Source organism: Brachionichthys hirsutus, chromosome 6, assembly GCF_040956055.1.
Source record: "Brachionichthys hirsutus isolate HB-005 chromosome 6, CSIRO-AGI_Bhir_v1, whole genome shotgun sequence".
In the NCBI taxonomy this organism is placed as follows: domain Eukaryota; kingdom Metazoa; phylum Chordata; class Actinopteri; order Lophiiformes; family Brachionichthyidae; genus Brachionichthys; species Brachionichthys hirsutus.
The window spans coordinates 14,531,056-14,546,780 of record NC_090902.1 but is presented as its reverse complement, the minus strand read 5'-3'; the positions used below and the strand labels follow the sequence as shown (position 1 = coordinate 14,546,780).

At 47.4% G+C, this 15,725-nt stretch overlaps 1 pseudogene; it reads right to left on the bottom strand.

Moving 5' to 3' along the window:
* LOC137894663 (general transcription factor II-I repeat domain-containing protein 2-like) overlaps positions 1 to 15,491 on the bottom strand; it is a 120,114-nt pseudogene extending 104,623 nt beyond the window's left edge.
* Between the last annotated feature and the right edge of the window lie 234 nt (positions 15,492 to 15,725).

The following is a 15,725-nucleotide window of genomic DNA, read 5'->3' as shown; positions in this document are numbered from 1 at the left end:
AAGGTGTGAGCAAACCGGAGAACCCGGAGAGAACCCACACAGAGACGGGGAGAACATGCGAACTCCTCACAGGAAGGAATCGAACCCGATAGGCAACATCACTACTCACTGTGCCACCCTTGTGTTTATTGATTCATTGTTTTTACTTTGCTGCCCAACATAGTGAGTGGAATCTGCCCCTGACAGACAGACAGACAGACGGTCCATCAAATTTAAGCTTAAACATAAAGACATCAGAACAATTCTGAGAGTGAAACAGCTGCTCGTACAGATGACACCTCACCAAAAAAAAAAAAGATGTGTGTAACTAACTGCAACTCTGGCTCATGGGGAGAATTTATAGACTTCCGCAAAAGCATGAATTGAAAACAATACAATGGATGATTGCAAAAGTTCTGTTAAATGGCAATCGAATCTGTGGATCAATAAAGTTAATACCAACATATGTAATACTGTCTCTCTGCCCAGACTAGTAAAAAATGATCAGTGTAAAAAAAAGGACCTATGACATTCTCCTCAGTGAAACACGGGCTGCAGAGTACTGTGCAGCAAAATAACCACACAAAAATAAAGCACTTAGACCAGTGGCGTCCAAAGTCTGGCCCGTGGTCAAATTCCATCAGGCCCGCAGCCTCTGTCATAAAATCTAGAACAAGTGTCCTGCCACCACTGCTGACCAGCGTATAAAATACACACGTCAAAAAAGCTATTTTACATTTCCCCAGAAGAGGGCAGCAGCACTGTGTTGAACTCTGCCAGGGGTCAGGGTTCGTGACCCTTTCCGGTCAATTTCTTAAATGGCAACCGTGAATAACAAAAGGAAAGTTGACAGAGAGCCGGCGCTTCCAGGACAAGTGGAAATTTGATTATTTTCCACTGAAATACGAAACAACTGTGTCTGCCTAATTTGCCAAGAGACTGTGTCTGTTTTTAGGGAATACAATGTCAAGCGACACTACCCGTCAAAAAACATGCCGACATGTATGACAAGTTAACGGGGAACGACTGCAGCGAGAAATTAAAGCAACTGGAAGCAAGTTTAACGTCACAGCAGCGAGTTTTCACAAGAGCCCGCGAGTCAAATGAAAATGCCACAAAGGCGGGCTACGACGTGGCAAAGCTGATTGCTAAGCAACACAAACTTTTATCGAGGGTGAATTTATCAAAGACTGCGTGGTGACAATGGTGGAGAAAATCTGTCCTGAGAAGAAGCAAGAATTTGCCAATGTTTGCCTGGCTCGTGACACTGTGGCACGGAGAATTGAAGATGTTTCAGCAGATATTAAGAGACAGTCGGGGGCCAGAGGAAAGGGTTTTGACAAAAGTACGCACGCATCTGACACCGCACTGTTACTTGTTTTTTGTGAGGAGTGGACATGAAATGAACGTGACTGTAGCGCTACTTGACCTCCAGAGTCTTAAAAACCAAACAAGTGGAACAGATTCATTCGTTACTGTTTGCTCCGCCGTGGATGACATGAAACTCCCGTGGGATAAAGTTTCTGGGATTATTACGGACGGCGGACCTGCCATGGCCGGAGACAAGAGTGGATTATCAACCCGTATCTGTAACAGTCGTCGAATGAGGAAAAGCTGTAAAACTTCATTGTATTATTCACCAGCAAGTTCTATGTGCCAAACATCTTAAATATGATCATGTTATGAAACCGCTAATAAAGGCTATTAATTATATTTGCTCCAAAGCCCTGTGCCAACCAGTTTCTAATGGACATCCAGGCTGAATACGGAGATGTTGTCGATCACAACGAAGTGAGATGACTCAGTCTGGACTGCAGCGCTTCTACTCCCTCAGACGGGAAATCGGAGAATTCATGGCAAAAAAGGGACAATCTATCCCAGAACTATGTGACCCAGTTTGGCTGGCTGACTGACTGACACAACAAAGCATCTGAACGTGCTGAACACTAGCCTTCAGGGGCCAAATGCAGTCATAAGCTACCTGTATTCACACATCAAAGCCTTTGGAACAAAGCTGCAACTTTTCCAAAGACACCCGTCACAAACGCAGCCTGATACCACACACTTCCCGGCGCTGCAGGAAATCATGACTAGCTTTCCACAGAGCAATATCAACTCGCAAACAAGGCGATATGCAGCAGACATCTCATCTCTGGCTGAGGAGTTCCAACAACGCTTTCGGGATTTTGCGGTTATTGAAAAGGAGATCACGATTTGTTCCTCTCCTTTCTCCGTGGACCCTGATGATGCTCCGGACCACCTGCAGCTGGAGCTCATTGGGCTGCAGTGTGAGGCCGAGTGCCGCAGTCGACACCAACGGCTCGCTCTTGTGGACTTTTACCGCCAGCTGGATGAAGACAGGTTCCAAGAGATTCGAACATTTGCGAAGAAAATGCTGCGCTTGTTTGGCTCGACCTGACCTATGTATGTACTGCAGTCCAGATCTCAGTATCACCCTTCACATTAGTGCAGGCAAGTCACCTGAGATGACTAAATTCTAAAATCTCAGTGAATGCATTTTGTTTTGTGACTATCAAAACCACAGTTGTAAATATATATGCACTGAGATGTTTGCACATGTCCTAAGACATGTTTAAGCAAATATGAAATGAGTGACTTGGTAAATGTTTTTTTCATTTATTTGTGTTCCATGTGAGGAATGTCAGGCTGAATGGTCGGCCCTCACACATTTTCACCTCACCAAATATGGCCCTCTTTGCAAAACACCCCTGACAGACAAACATGAGCAGCATGAAGGGAAGAGTTGGCAGAGTACCACAGACAATAACACACTTACGGCAAAGGAAGAAAGCATAATAAAATGAATGTTATGTCGGTCTTACCTGGAGTAGAGGTTTGTGACGACGACCAGGTTTAGTTTTATGTTTAATATCTCAATCACTCATCTGTCTCACACACACAGCATGCTAAAATCCGGTGATGTGAGGCTATTTTTACACTTATTTCTTGCTTCTAATTATCAGTACAACTTTTCTGCATTTGCTAAAAGTTCATTCATTCATTCATCTGTGAGGATAACCCTGAAGAGACCAAACCCTCAACAAGTGGTCTTGCAACTTCAGCTTCCAATCTCACACCCCCCAACTATCAACTTTGGATCCTCAATTGTTAACCAGCAGCTCCACCATGACCATTTTGCGGCTGATCGTCCAGATGAATCCACTCAGGAGCCACAAGCTGTTAGACTCCTCAAAGATCTTCCTCAGAAAACACGCGCAAAGCGCAGCAGGAAAGAAAACTACCCTAAAGACGAGCGTCAGCCGAGACAGAAGAGGATGCGTGAGGACAGCCCTGCAGAGACCAAACCCTCAACGGCTGGTGTCACATCTTCAGAGTCCAACCTAACACCTTAAAACTTTCAACACTGCACCTGATTCATAAAAGCAAGTCCAGCGCTGGGATCTTGCATTTCATTACTGATCTCATCACATGATCAGCCTTGATTATCACAGACGCAACTCAAAATCACATTTGGGACTTTTTGCAGTCTTTGTCTTGTGTTCATTTCTTTTTTCTCTAAAAAAGAATTGAATAAAATATAAATGACTTAGGTTTACGGTTAAGTTTTAATACTTGTCTTTGCCCAAAATCCGCTATCTGTATTGGTTATGAACTTACAATACATATTTGTGTGTTTTGACATTTAAAATTTTACAATACAAACTAAAGCCTAGTTATTTGTGATTTCAGTAAAAAAGTGTCTTAAAGCTGGTTCTATCTTCAGACATGAACCATTAGCAGTTGCGCCTCCTTAAAAGAAAATGTATGCCATAAATGTGAGGGTCATGTTGCTGTGCCTGTTTAATTGCCTTATCACGCACACCTGTTTCTGCTTGTCAACCCAGGACCTGCGGCGTGCGGATTGGCTGCAGTCAACCCAGACACACCTGAGACGGATTGAGGCAAATCACCACCAGCCCTCATAACCTCTGCTCCGCCCCTAGTTTGTTGTAATCACATTGTTCACGTGTGGCTGGATCTTATGTTCCGGTTTTCTTGGCGGCACCAGCCAGTCGCCCCTTGTTAGTAGAGCTTGCTTTCTAGTTTTTCTCTCGGCTGCGTATTTCTTTTTGTTCTATAGACTACATCGGGCTCCAGCCGACCCTCATCCTGTGTGCAGCTCCAGGTTGTTTTTTGTATGTCGAGTTCCTCAGTGACAGAGAATTCAACTGTTACTACCGTCTCCCTTCTCTATTTTCTGGGGTCCGCTCATGTTAGTCCGTAACAATAAAAATGTTATATCCATGTTATACACCAAAAACAATACATAAACAATTAACAACGTTTTGTTTGTAGATGTATGGTGGGTGGTATGGATGCTGCTACTACAAAAATCCATTCATTGTATTTTCTGAAATCCTGCAGATTGAAACAGACAAAATGGACGGAACCAGACGTTATATGTTCCTCATTTAGGCAGGTAGAATCCTCACTAACTTTAAAAGGGATCCGACCAAGGCTGCATCACAGGAACTGATCCGGTCAGTCGACGGTACATCCAAACAAGCATCCACCAGAAATGAAAGAGGATAGAAAGACGGTCAAAGCTTAATGCATTCATGCTTCTGCTCTACGGTCAGAAAATGTTCTAATGCATCGGCTCATGTGTGAGTCCCCTCCACTCGGGCTACGCAGCACTATTAATATAAATAATTAATCTAAACTATTAATCTAGTTTCCATTATTTCTTATGGGAAATACAGTTTCTGTTTTGGAACAAATTGGTTTTTGAACAGTATTACGGAAAGGAATTATGTTCGAGAACCGAGGTTCCACCGTATGTTCCTTATCCGTGTGCCATTAGACTGAGGATTAATCAACTTCGGCTTCAGAGGCATGAAACGGAGTGAAAAGAAAAACCATCATTGATTTTATACACTTCGAATCAGGTGGCCAGTGCTCTCGTTTTGTCACACATCCATTTTAACTGCTTCACAGGCCCCATCAGGAACATGGTTCTGTTAGACAGGGTCATGAAGACACTTTTGAAAGACAATATTACGTGTTGACATGCTGCCCGCATTGATTCTGATGAGTGGACATATCGTACACCCTCCTATAAGACAAACATGGGTAAATCATCTTTTTACAATACTGCCCCCCAAGGGTGGAACTGTTTGACTCCTGCCCTCAAAACATGCACCTCTTTGGCCTCCGTCAAAACGGCCCTAAAAATACACCTTTTAGGGGGACAGAAACGGAGATAGTCATCACGACTCTCTCCGGATCAAACCCCCCCTCCTTTTTTTTTGTCCAACTACGTTGTACATATTTCAACGGAAACAAGCCCACAAGGGCTTTTTTGAAATGCTGTACTGTAATACATGCTACTGTTTGACTGTACTTGTACTCTAACATTCTATCTAATAAATATATTCATCATCATTCCATCACGTGGCTTCAAGATCGCGCCACTGTCATCAAACACTGGAACAAATTTATTAGAATGCATTCCATGACATGTCTGAGCCATAAAATTGAATTGAATCTTGGTCAGAAAAATATCCAGGCCATTTTGAATCCTGACAATCATTAGCCCATAGTCTATTAGATACATTACGGAGAAAAAAAAAGTACAATATTTGTGAGCAACCACCTAAAAGTGTTAACATCAAACCCTGCTTTGGGGCCATCTGAAGTGATGTTTAAGCCCATGCTTAGATGACTCCTGCACTTCATCTCAAACTGCAGGAGAAGGAAGTCACATCAAAGCCAACCATACACACACACACACCACACGTACACGCATTGTTCTCCCCATAGAAAACACTCTTCTATTGCTGCACTATCATTCTCAACTTTTAAGAGCCCTCATTAACTTGAGATGGTCCCCTAAATCCTCCATGATAGAAAGGAATATAGACTCTGCTTTAGACTTGTTCTCAAGGCGGAGGGAGAGAGTAATTGCCATTTGGATGGATGGATTAGGTGAGTAGAGTAGAGGCCACAAAGTTTTATGTCTCTCTTGTGAACAATAGAATTAGTAAAGGGATGAGTAGTTGTAGATGAGGAGAGCTTCTCTGAATTACTGAATAGGAACAGGATTAAAGGAAGTAGCAAGAAGCAGCAACAAAATCACTCACAATGTTAACGTTCATCTTTATCACGACATTAAGCTGTAAGCTGTTTAATGTGACACTGAAAATCTGTAATCAATAATACAAGCAGTCTATAATAGTATGTGTAAACTGTGCAATTTAGACCAACATTAAAAGAGAGACTATCGAAGAAGGACATTTACGTTTGCCAATCAAACAGAACTTAAAGGTTGTGAGTGGAATCAAAGCAAAGTGGTGCGTCACTTTGTTGTCTGCCAAACATGAAAAGAAATAAGGTGACCCAAATAAATATGTCAAGGGAATTCAAGGTCCCCCTCCCTGAGCTGCCACCTTATCGTGGTGGAGGGGTTTGCGTGTCCCGATGATCCTAGGAGCTCAGTTGTCCGGGGCTATACGCCCCTGGTAGGGTCACCCATGGCAAACAGGTCCTAGGGGAGGGACCAGACAAAGGGTGGCTCAAAAAACCCCAAATGATGAATACAATAATTGGTCCTGGGCTTCCCTTGCCCGGACGCGGGTCACCGGGGCCCCCTCCTGGAGCCAGGCCTGGGGGTGGGGCACGATGGCGAGCGCCTGGTGGCCGGGTCTTCACCCATGGAGCCCGGTCGGGCATAGCCCGAAGAAGCTACGTGGGACCTTCCTCCCGTGGGCTCACCACCCATAGGAGGGACCAGAGGGGTCGGGTGCAATGTGAGCTGGGCGGCAGCCGAAGGCGGGGACCTTGGCGGTCCGACCCTCGGCTCCAGAAACTAGCTCTAGGGACGTGGAATGTCACCTCTCTGGCGGGGAAGGAGCCTGAGCTGGTGTGCGAGGTTGAGAAGTTCCGACTGGATATAGTTGGCCTCACCTCGACACACAGCAAGGGCTCCGGAACCACCCTTCTTGAGAGGGGTTGGACTCTCTTCCACTCTGGAGTTGCCACTGGTGAGAGGCGCCGGGCAGGGGTGGCAATACTTATTGCCCCCCGGCTCAGTGCCTGTATGTTGGAGTTTACTCCAATAAATGAGAGGGTAGCTTCCCTCCGCCTTCGGGTGGGGGGACGGAACCTGACTGTTGTTTGTGCCTATGGTCCAAACAGCAGTTCAGAGTATCCACGCTTTTTGGAGTCCCTGGAGGGGGTACTGGAGAGTGCTCCTTCTGGGGATTCCCTCGTTCTGTTGGGGGACTTCAACGCCCATGTTGGCAATGAAAGTGAGGCCTGGAGGGGTGTGATTGGGAGGAATGGCCCCCCTGATCGGAATCCGAGTGGTGTTTTGTTATTGGACTTCTGTGCTCGTCACAGATTGTCCATAACAAACACCATGTTCAAGCATAAGGGTGTCCATATGTGCACTTGGCACCAGGACACCCTAGGCCGCAGTTCGATGATCGACTTTGTAGTCGTCTCACCGGACTTGCGGCCGCATGTCTTGGACACTCGGGTGAAGAGAGGGGCGGAGCTGTCAACCGACCATCACCTGGTGGTGAGCCAACTCCGATGGTGGGGGAGGATGCCGGACAGACCTGGCAGGCCCAAACGTATTGTGAGGGTCTGTTGGGAACGTCTGGCAGAATCTCCTGTCAGAAGGAGTTTTAACTCCCACCTCCGGGAGAACTTCGACCATGTACCGGCGGAGGCAGGGGACATCGAGTCCGAGTGGACTATGTTTCGTGCCTCCATTGTTGAAGCGGCCGATCGGTGCTGTGGCCGTAAGGTGGTCGGTGCCTGTCGTGGCGGCAATCCCAAGACCTCTTGGTGGACACCGGTGGTGAGGGATGCCGTCAAGCTGAAGAAGGAGTCCTATCAGGCCCTTTTGGCCTGTGGGACTCCGGAGGCAGCTGACAGGTACCGACAGACCAAGCGGAGTGCAGCTACCGCGGTTGCTGAGGCAAAAACCCGGGCATGGGAGGAGTTCGGTGAGGCCATGGAAAACGACTTCCGGACGGCTTCGAAGAGGTTCTGGGCCACCATCCGGCATCTCAGGAGGGGGAAGCAGTGCACGGTCAACACTGTGTATGGTGGGGATGGTGCGCTGCTGACCTCGACTCGAGACGTCGTAGATCGGTGGAGGGACTACTTTGAAGACCTCCTCAATCCCACCGACATGCCTTCCAGTGAGGAAGCAGGGCCTGGGGACTCGGGGGTGAGCTCCTCTATCTCTGGGGCCGAGGTTGCCGAGGTAGTCAAAAAGCTCCTCGGTGGCAGGGCCCCGGGGGTGGATGAGATCCGCCCGGAGTCCCTTAAGGCTCTGGATGTTGTAGGGCTGTCATGGTTGACACAACTCTGCAACATTGCATGGACATCGGGGGCAGTGCCTCTGGATTGGCAGACCGGGGTGGTGGTCCCTCTTTATAAGAAGGGGGACCGGAGGGTGTGTTCCAACTACAGAGGGATCACACTCCTCAGCCTCCCTGGTAAGGTCTATTCAGGGGTACTGGAGAGGAGGGTCCGCCGGATAGTCGAACCTCGGATTCAGGAGGAGCAATGTGGTTTTCGTCCTGGCCGTGGAACTGTGGACCAGCTCTACACCCTCGGCAGGGTCCTTGAGGGTGCATGGGAGTTTGCCCAACCAGTCCACATGTGTTTTGTGGATTTGGAGAAGGCATTCGACCGTGTCCCTCGGGGAGTCCTGTGGGGGGTGCTCCGGGAGTATGGGGTGTCGGACCCCCTCATACGGGGTGTCCGCTCCCTATATGACCGGTGCCAGAGCTTGGTCCGCATTGCTGGCAATAAGTCGGACCTATTTCCAGTGCGGGTTGGACTCCGCCAGGGCTGCCCTTTGTCACCGATTCTGTTCCTAACTTTTATGGACAGAATTTCTAGGTGCAGCCAGGGCGTTGAGGGGGTTCGGTTTGGTGACCTCAGGATTGGATCGCTGCTGTTTGCAGACGATGTGATCCTGTTGGCTTCATCAGGCCGTGCCCTCCAGCTCTCACTGGATCGGTTCGCAGCCGCATGTGAAGCGGCCGGGATGAGAATCAGCACCTCCAAATCCGAGGCCATGGTTCTCAGTCGGAAAAGGGTGGAGTGCACCCTCCAGGTCGGGGAGGAGATCCTGCCCCAAGTGGAGGAGTTCAAGTACCTCGGGGTCTTGTTCACGAGTGAGGGAAGAATGGAGCGAGAGATCGACAGACGGATTGGTGCAGCGTCTGCAGTGATGCGGACTCTGCACAGATCCGTCATGGTGAAGAGAGAGCTGAGCCGAAAGGCGAAGCTCTCGATTTACTGGTCGATCTTCGTTCCTACCCTCACCTATGGTCACGAGCTTTGGGTAGTGACCGAAAGAACGAGATCCCGGGTACAAGCGGCTGAAATGAGCTTCCTCCGTAGGGTGGCTGGGCTCTCCCTTAGAGATAGGGTGAGAAGCTCAGTCATCCGGGAGGAGCTCGGAGTAGAGCCGCTGCTCCTCCGCGTTGAGAGGGGCCAGATGAGGTGGCTCGGACATCTATTCAGGATGCCTCCTGAACGCCTCCCTGGTGAGGTGTTCAGGGCACGTCCCACCGGGAGGAGACCACGGGGAAGACCCAGGACACGCTGGAGAGACTATGTCTCTCAGCTGGCCTGGGAACGCCTCGGGATCCCCCCGGAAGAGCTAGAAGAAGTGGCCGGGGAGAGGGAAGTCTGGGTTTCCCTGCTTAGGCTGCTGCCCCCGCGACCCGGCCCCGGATAAGCGGAAGAAAATGGATGGATGGAATTCAAGGTCCAGAAGAGTGTTTTAAGGTAAAAAGAAAAACCCGCTGCAGTTCGCAGTGAGATCAGGGCTTCCAGGCTGACAGTAACCGCGCTGGACAAGACAAAGAAACAAACCACTTCTTTGTCATGTTTACAGTACATTATGTTTTTTAATGACTGTATCATGTTTTCTTTTCTGAAGTGTGAATAAACAATGCTGCTGGAGTGACCTGGGGTCAAGCTGTCGGAGTGAGTGAGACGGCAGGTATTGTTTGCAACTCAAAAACTTCATTTATTCCATTTTTTCAATGACTGATTACATTCACGCGTGAAAGAATTCAACAAAGACTTTTTTGCCCAAATGCCTAAACCTACCAAAAGAACCGACCAGAAGCCCAGAGGACTGCACTGCTTTGAGTCAGGCAGTACAGGACTTGTCCGATTTCAAGCACCGGCAGTGCTAATGCTAATGCTAGTCCAAAAGCAACCTATCCTGCTTTTATGACTGAAGCTCTGCCAAATAATATTTCAGCAGCAGTTGCAGAAGATGGACAAGTATGGGTGGGACGAGAAACAAATCCCACGAGATTTAAAATACATTTGAATAATATTACCGGTAAACATAAAGAGTAGGTTCAAGATATATTGTCTTGACATACAGCGCTTGTTAGCTCCGGTATATGGCATTATTCTTTTGCAGTGTTTACAGACTGTTTGTCTTGTTTGCTAATATTTTACCGTCCTTTTCTTCCACTGGAAAACCAAAATGTTGCTGCACAGGGGATTTAAAATGTCAAAGCATCCTAGACTTCCCCCGCGTCCAAATTTCTCACAGCCACACGTCTGTGCAATACGCACGCATCAAGATAAGGAAGGCTCTGTTGCCCCTTAGTTGGGGGGGGGGGGGGGGTTACTGCACAAATCAACAGTATACTAAATAATTAATGCAACCAAGTAAAGTACAAAATATCTACTTTTAAGTAAACTAAAATATCGTTTAACGTAAGGACGAGAAATCTTGCACTATTTTGATCTCGTCCGATCCCCATGGACAACGTATCCTAAAATCTGTAAATGAGTCATGGGAAACTCCAGACCAAGGTGGACATTGCGCTAAAGTGCATGGATGACACAGGTGCCGCTACAGAGGCACTTGCTACTCGTCAGGCTGAGGCTGAAATGTGCAACTTCCAGCTGGAGGATGACTTTGGCCCGATCAAAAACCGACTGGGTGCACATGAGGAAGCAGCGGAGAGAACTCACAATAAGCTGCAAGATAAAGTAACTGATCTGGAATGTTGACAAAGGTGTGAGAACAGCAGACTGCTAAATCTGAAGGAGTCTAGCGAAGGGAGTGACCCGCTCGTGCATTTTGAGGGGTTCATTCCCAAGCTACGACAGCTGCATGGCCTGGGAACAGTCGTCCGCCGCCATATCGCGGTTCACTTTTCACTGAGTCACTGTAACATGGATTTTCTTGCTGAACATATGTTTTAATTTAGCGCAGATTTTCCGCTGTATTGTAGGTATACATTTTTATATTTCCATTATTTTCATTATAAAAAAACAATTTCAAACTTAAGAAAAATACAACAGCAAAATATATTTTTATAAATTAAAACACATAATACAACACATATAACATATTACAACATAAAATACAATAATGTATTGAATGAGATCTGCATTGGAAAACACAAAGAGCTGCACCTATGTGATATAGTACAACGCTCATCCAGGTAGCATCAGCGTGTGATTCGTTCGCGTTGTCTACTTTGTGCTTGTTTTGAAATAGATACTACTGTTACTGCGGTATCACTTTGATATGTGATAGGAGAGTGTCAGCGAGGGTGAAGGGACAGGTCTACAAGACAGTGGTGAGGACAGCCATGATGGACGGCTTAGAGAGAGTGGTGAGGACAGCCATGATGGACGGCTTAGAGACAGTGGTGAGGACAGCCATGATGGACGGCTTAGAGACAGTGGTGAGGACAGCCATGATGGACGGCTTAGAGACAGTGGTGAGGACAGCCATGATGGACGGCTTAGAGACAGTGGAGAGGACAGCCATGATGGACGGCTTAAAGACAGTGGTGAGGACAGCCATGATGGACAGCTTAGAGACAGTGGTGAGGACAGCCATGATGGATGGCTTAGAGACAGTGGTGAGGACAGACATGATGGACGGCTCAGAGACAGTGGTGAGGACAGCCATGATGGACGGCTTAGAGAGAGTGGTGAGGACAGCCATGATGGATGGCTTAGAGACAGTGGTGAGGACAGACATGATGGACGGCTCAGAGACAGTGGTGAGGACAGCCATGATGGACGGCTTAGAGAGAGTGGTGAGGACAGCCATGATGGACGGCTTAGAGACAGTGGTCAGGACAGCCATGATGGACGGCTTAGAGACAGTGGTGAGGACAGCCATGATGGACGGCTTAGAGACAGTGGTGAGGACAGCCATGATGGACGGCTTAGAGACAGTGGTGAGGACAGCCATGATGGACGGCTTAGAGACAGTGGTGAGGACAGCCATGATGGACGGCTTAGAGACAGTGGTGAGGACAGACATGATGGACGGCTTAGAGACAGTGGTGAGGACAGCCATGATGGACGGCTTAGAGACAGTGGTGAGGACAGACATGATGGACGGCTTAGAGACAGTGGCTCTGAGGAAAAGACAGGAGGCGGAGCTAGAAGTGGAGGAGATGAAGATGCTGAGGTTCTCCTTGGGAGTGACCAGGTTAGAAAGAGGAGAAGATACGTAGTGAGGGAGGACATGAGACTGGCTGGTGTTGGGGAGGACGATGCAAAGGACAGGGTGAAGTGGAGAAAGTTGATTTGCTGTGGCGTCCCCTCAAGGGACAAGCCGGAAGTACAGTTGTAGTAGTGGTAGTAGCAGCAGTTTCTTGACAGTACTGAGAGATCTCAACAACCTTCATGTCTCTAACTGAATTAGAATGTTGTGTAACCATAACAACATTGTGCCTCATTGCAGAAAATAAAGATGCTAAAACTTTTCTTTCACCTCAGCAACATCCTCTGAATGGATGTAAATTGCATAAGGCAGGATGGGAGGAAAGAGAGAGGGACTGAGCTAGGGAGACACAATCATTGCTCCTTAAGTGTATTCACAGCCCAAGTATCAGGCCATCTGCTACGGTAATGTGTACTCCTCATCAGCACGAATGAGTGGTAGAAGAACACAGATGTTTAATGCATGCAGAGCTAATTCAGATTCAGAATACTTTATTAATCCCAAAGGGAAATTCCTGCGCATGCGCACTACAGAAAGCAGTTACAAGCACATTTAGTACACAAACACACATATATTGGAATGACAATGCTGCACTGGGAACATGCAGGGATTGTCTTCAAGGTGATAAGGATCCAGGCCAGTCCTGGGAAGCTGGCACCATGGAGGGAGGGGGAGCAGGACAGACCAGAGGATGAAATCGGACAGGACGGAAGAACCATTGAGGGAGGGGCGTGTGCGTGTGCGTGTGTGTGTGTGTGTGTGTGTGTCAGTCCTTGTCCATAATGACTGTAAATAAGGTTAAACTGTAAAGCAAGCAAATTAAATCATCAAATAAACTATGAAACAGCCGACCAGTGATGGTTTGTCTGGTCCTGAGCCGGACCAGACTACTACTACTACTACAGTAGTAGTAGTTGTAGTCTGGCCGTTACTGTGCTATCCCTTTCCGAGTGTTGGGGATTGGTTACGCTGCTGCACTGTTTGTCCCTTCAGGCTTACTCTCGTTTTTGCTGTACTAGAAGGGATATGAATTTGTAAGTAGCATTTTATCTGTGTGTTTAAAAGTTAACAGCACGACTGCTGTTAATGTGGTAGCCCGTCAGTCGTATTTTCCATATTATGTTAGCACCAAGCTAATTGCTTATAATACTACATACTACTGCTGTAGTGCGGAGCAAATATTTTCAATTCCCTGTATGCGTGTGTGTTATGTTTATGAATGCATAGAAAACAAAGTATTTTATATCGACCATGCCCCCAGAGACATCGCCATGGTAATGTCAGCAGTGAAGCGCAGAGGGAATCTCCAGGATGGCGGACGTCCTTTGCGGATTGTCCCTGACACTCTGCCAGGGGTCTGAGCTGCGAGGCGAGCGTTCAACACTGTTTGGTTGGGCCTTATCAAAAGGAATATCGGTTCAAAGGAAATGGTGTCCACACCGCTACTGCTTCCACCATGCACATCAACATACACAGACTAACAGTCCACACAGTCCCACAGGCAAACCTCAGGCTTCACACATTCACTAAATCTCACACAGTCCCACTCACAGTCACTGGGGGGCCGGGGCAGCGGCGGGGGCCGTAACATTTACACAGAAAGATATTACATGTGAGGGTTTTTTAACTTTTATTTAATCTGCTTAGTTACATAAACAAATATATTACATACATAATGTAGCGATCGTGAGGGCCGGTCGCTCGCTACAATACATATTGCGCATGCTTTTTTCTAACGGTAGCTGGAACAAGGCTCCCCTGAAATATAGCAAACATTTATCAACTGCGTTATATTAGTCAACAGTGCATGAACAGTATTCCAGTATCTCCAAATAACCTTTAACATATACCACATACTTCGCACTAAAACCATCAAAGTCCTCTAATTCGGTGTCCGATTTAAACGGCCTCAGGATCACGTCACTCACTGCACTCTCCTCGTTTTCGGTATCCCGTGAGTGCACGTCGTCTTCATCGCGCAGCAGTCCAGCCTTTCGGAACCCGTTAGTGATGGCTGACGTTCTGGCACGGCTCCATGCATTTAGGATCCACTGGCCCACTTGAGTTAAAGGTGCTCTTCGGATGCGGCCCGTTTTGGTAAATGATTTCTCACCGTGTGTCATTGAAGCCTCCCACTCTTTGCGTAGTGCCACTGTAAATGCCCGCTTTACACTGATGTCCAGCGGCTGTAAATATTTGGTAGCACCCCCCACAGCTGGAGTCGGGTTTGTGCTCTTTGATGGCAGCTTCCACTGAATCTGTCACATGCGCCCTCATGGACTGCCCATGAGCGCGCTGGTCGCTTTGAGTAGCACTCTCTGAGCCGCTCCTTCATTAGGCTCTCCGTCATCCAACCTTTCTTTTTGACTTTCATCACAATTTGCTTTGGCAATGTCAGCCGCTTAAAAATCACCATTGGTGGAAGCTCCTCTGTCACGCTTAGGCAGGAGTCCACTCCGTGTATGAAAATTGTCAACTGGGCAATGTCAGAAATGTTGGTGCTCTCATCCACAGCCGAGGAATATGCAATAAAATATTTTCCCCTTTTCACAAGCTTCTCCTTTAGATTGATGGTCTATTCGCTCTGAACGGTGTTTCTGCTCAGGCTCACGTTATAAAGAGTTACTTTTTTCTGGGCAAACTTCATCACAAACTTTAAGCATTCAGTCTTTGATGAAATCCCCGTCTGTAAATGGCCGGGCTGATTTAGCGATCTCTTGTGCCAAGATAAAACTGGCCTTAACGACAGCCTGCTTTGTGATTTGGCTTTTCTGAACAGAGCCTGTTGAGATTTGAGGCCTCGTTTTAATTCCTCAACCTTCTGTAGCCTTTGTTCCGTGTCCATATTCTTGTTTTTGTCCGTGTTTCGTTCCATAATGTCTCAGATTATACTCTTTCAGTACCGCCTCACTTCCTCCTCACAGAAGACACACAGGTTCTCCAGCTTCCTCCATGAACATGGACTCCGACCCCCACCTTGAAACCCCCGGTTCTCAGTGTCCACCTTCAGTTCTGCCATTTGATGTGTATCTGAAAGCTAACTTTACTGTTATGCTAACGACTGATGCACTAATAAATATTGAAATAAACCGGCCGACTGCTCGGTGCGTCACCGTTGCATTGTGGGAAATGTAGTATTGGTGCGTGTAAAAGATCTGCGGGCTGCGGGCCGGTTCTAATAATAAATCAATATCATCCCAGGGGCCGGAGAAAACCTTCTCGCGGGCCTGGGCTTTGACATATGTGAACTAGA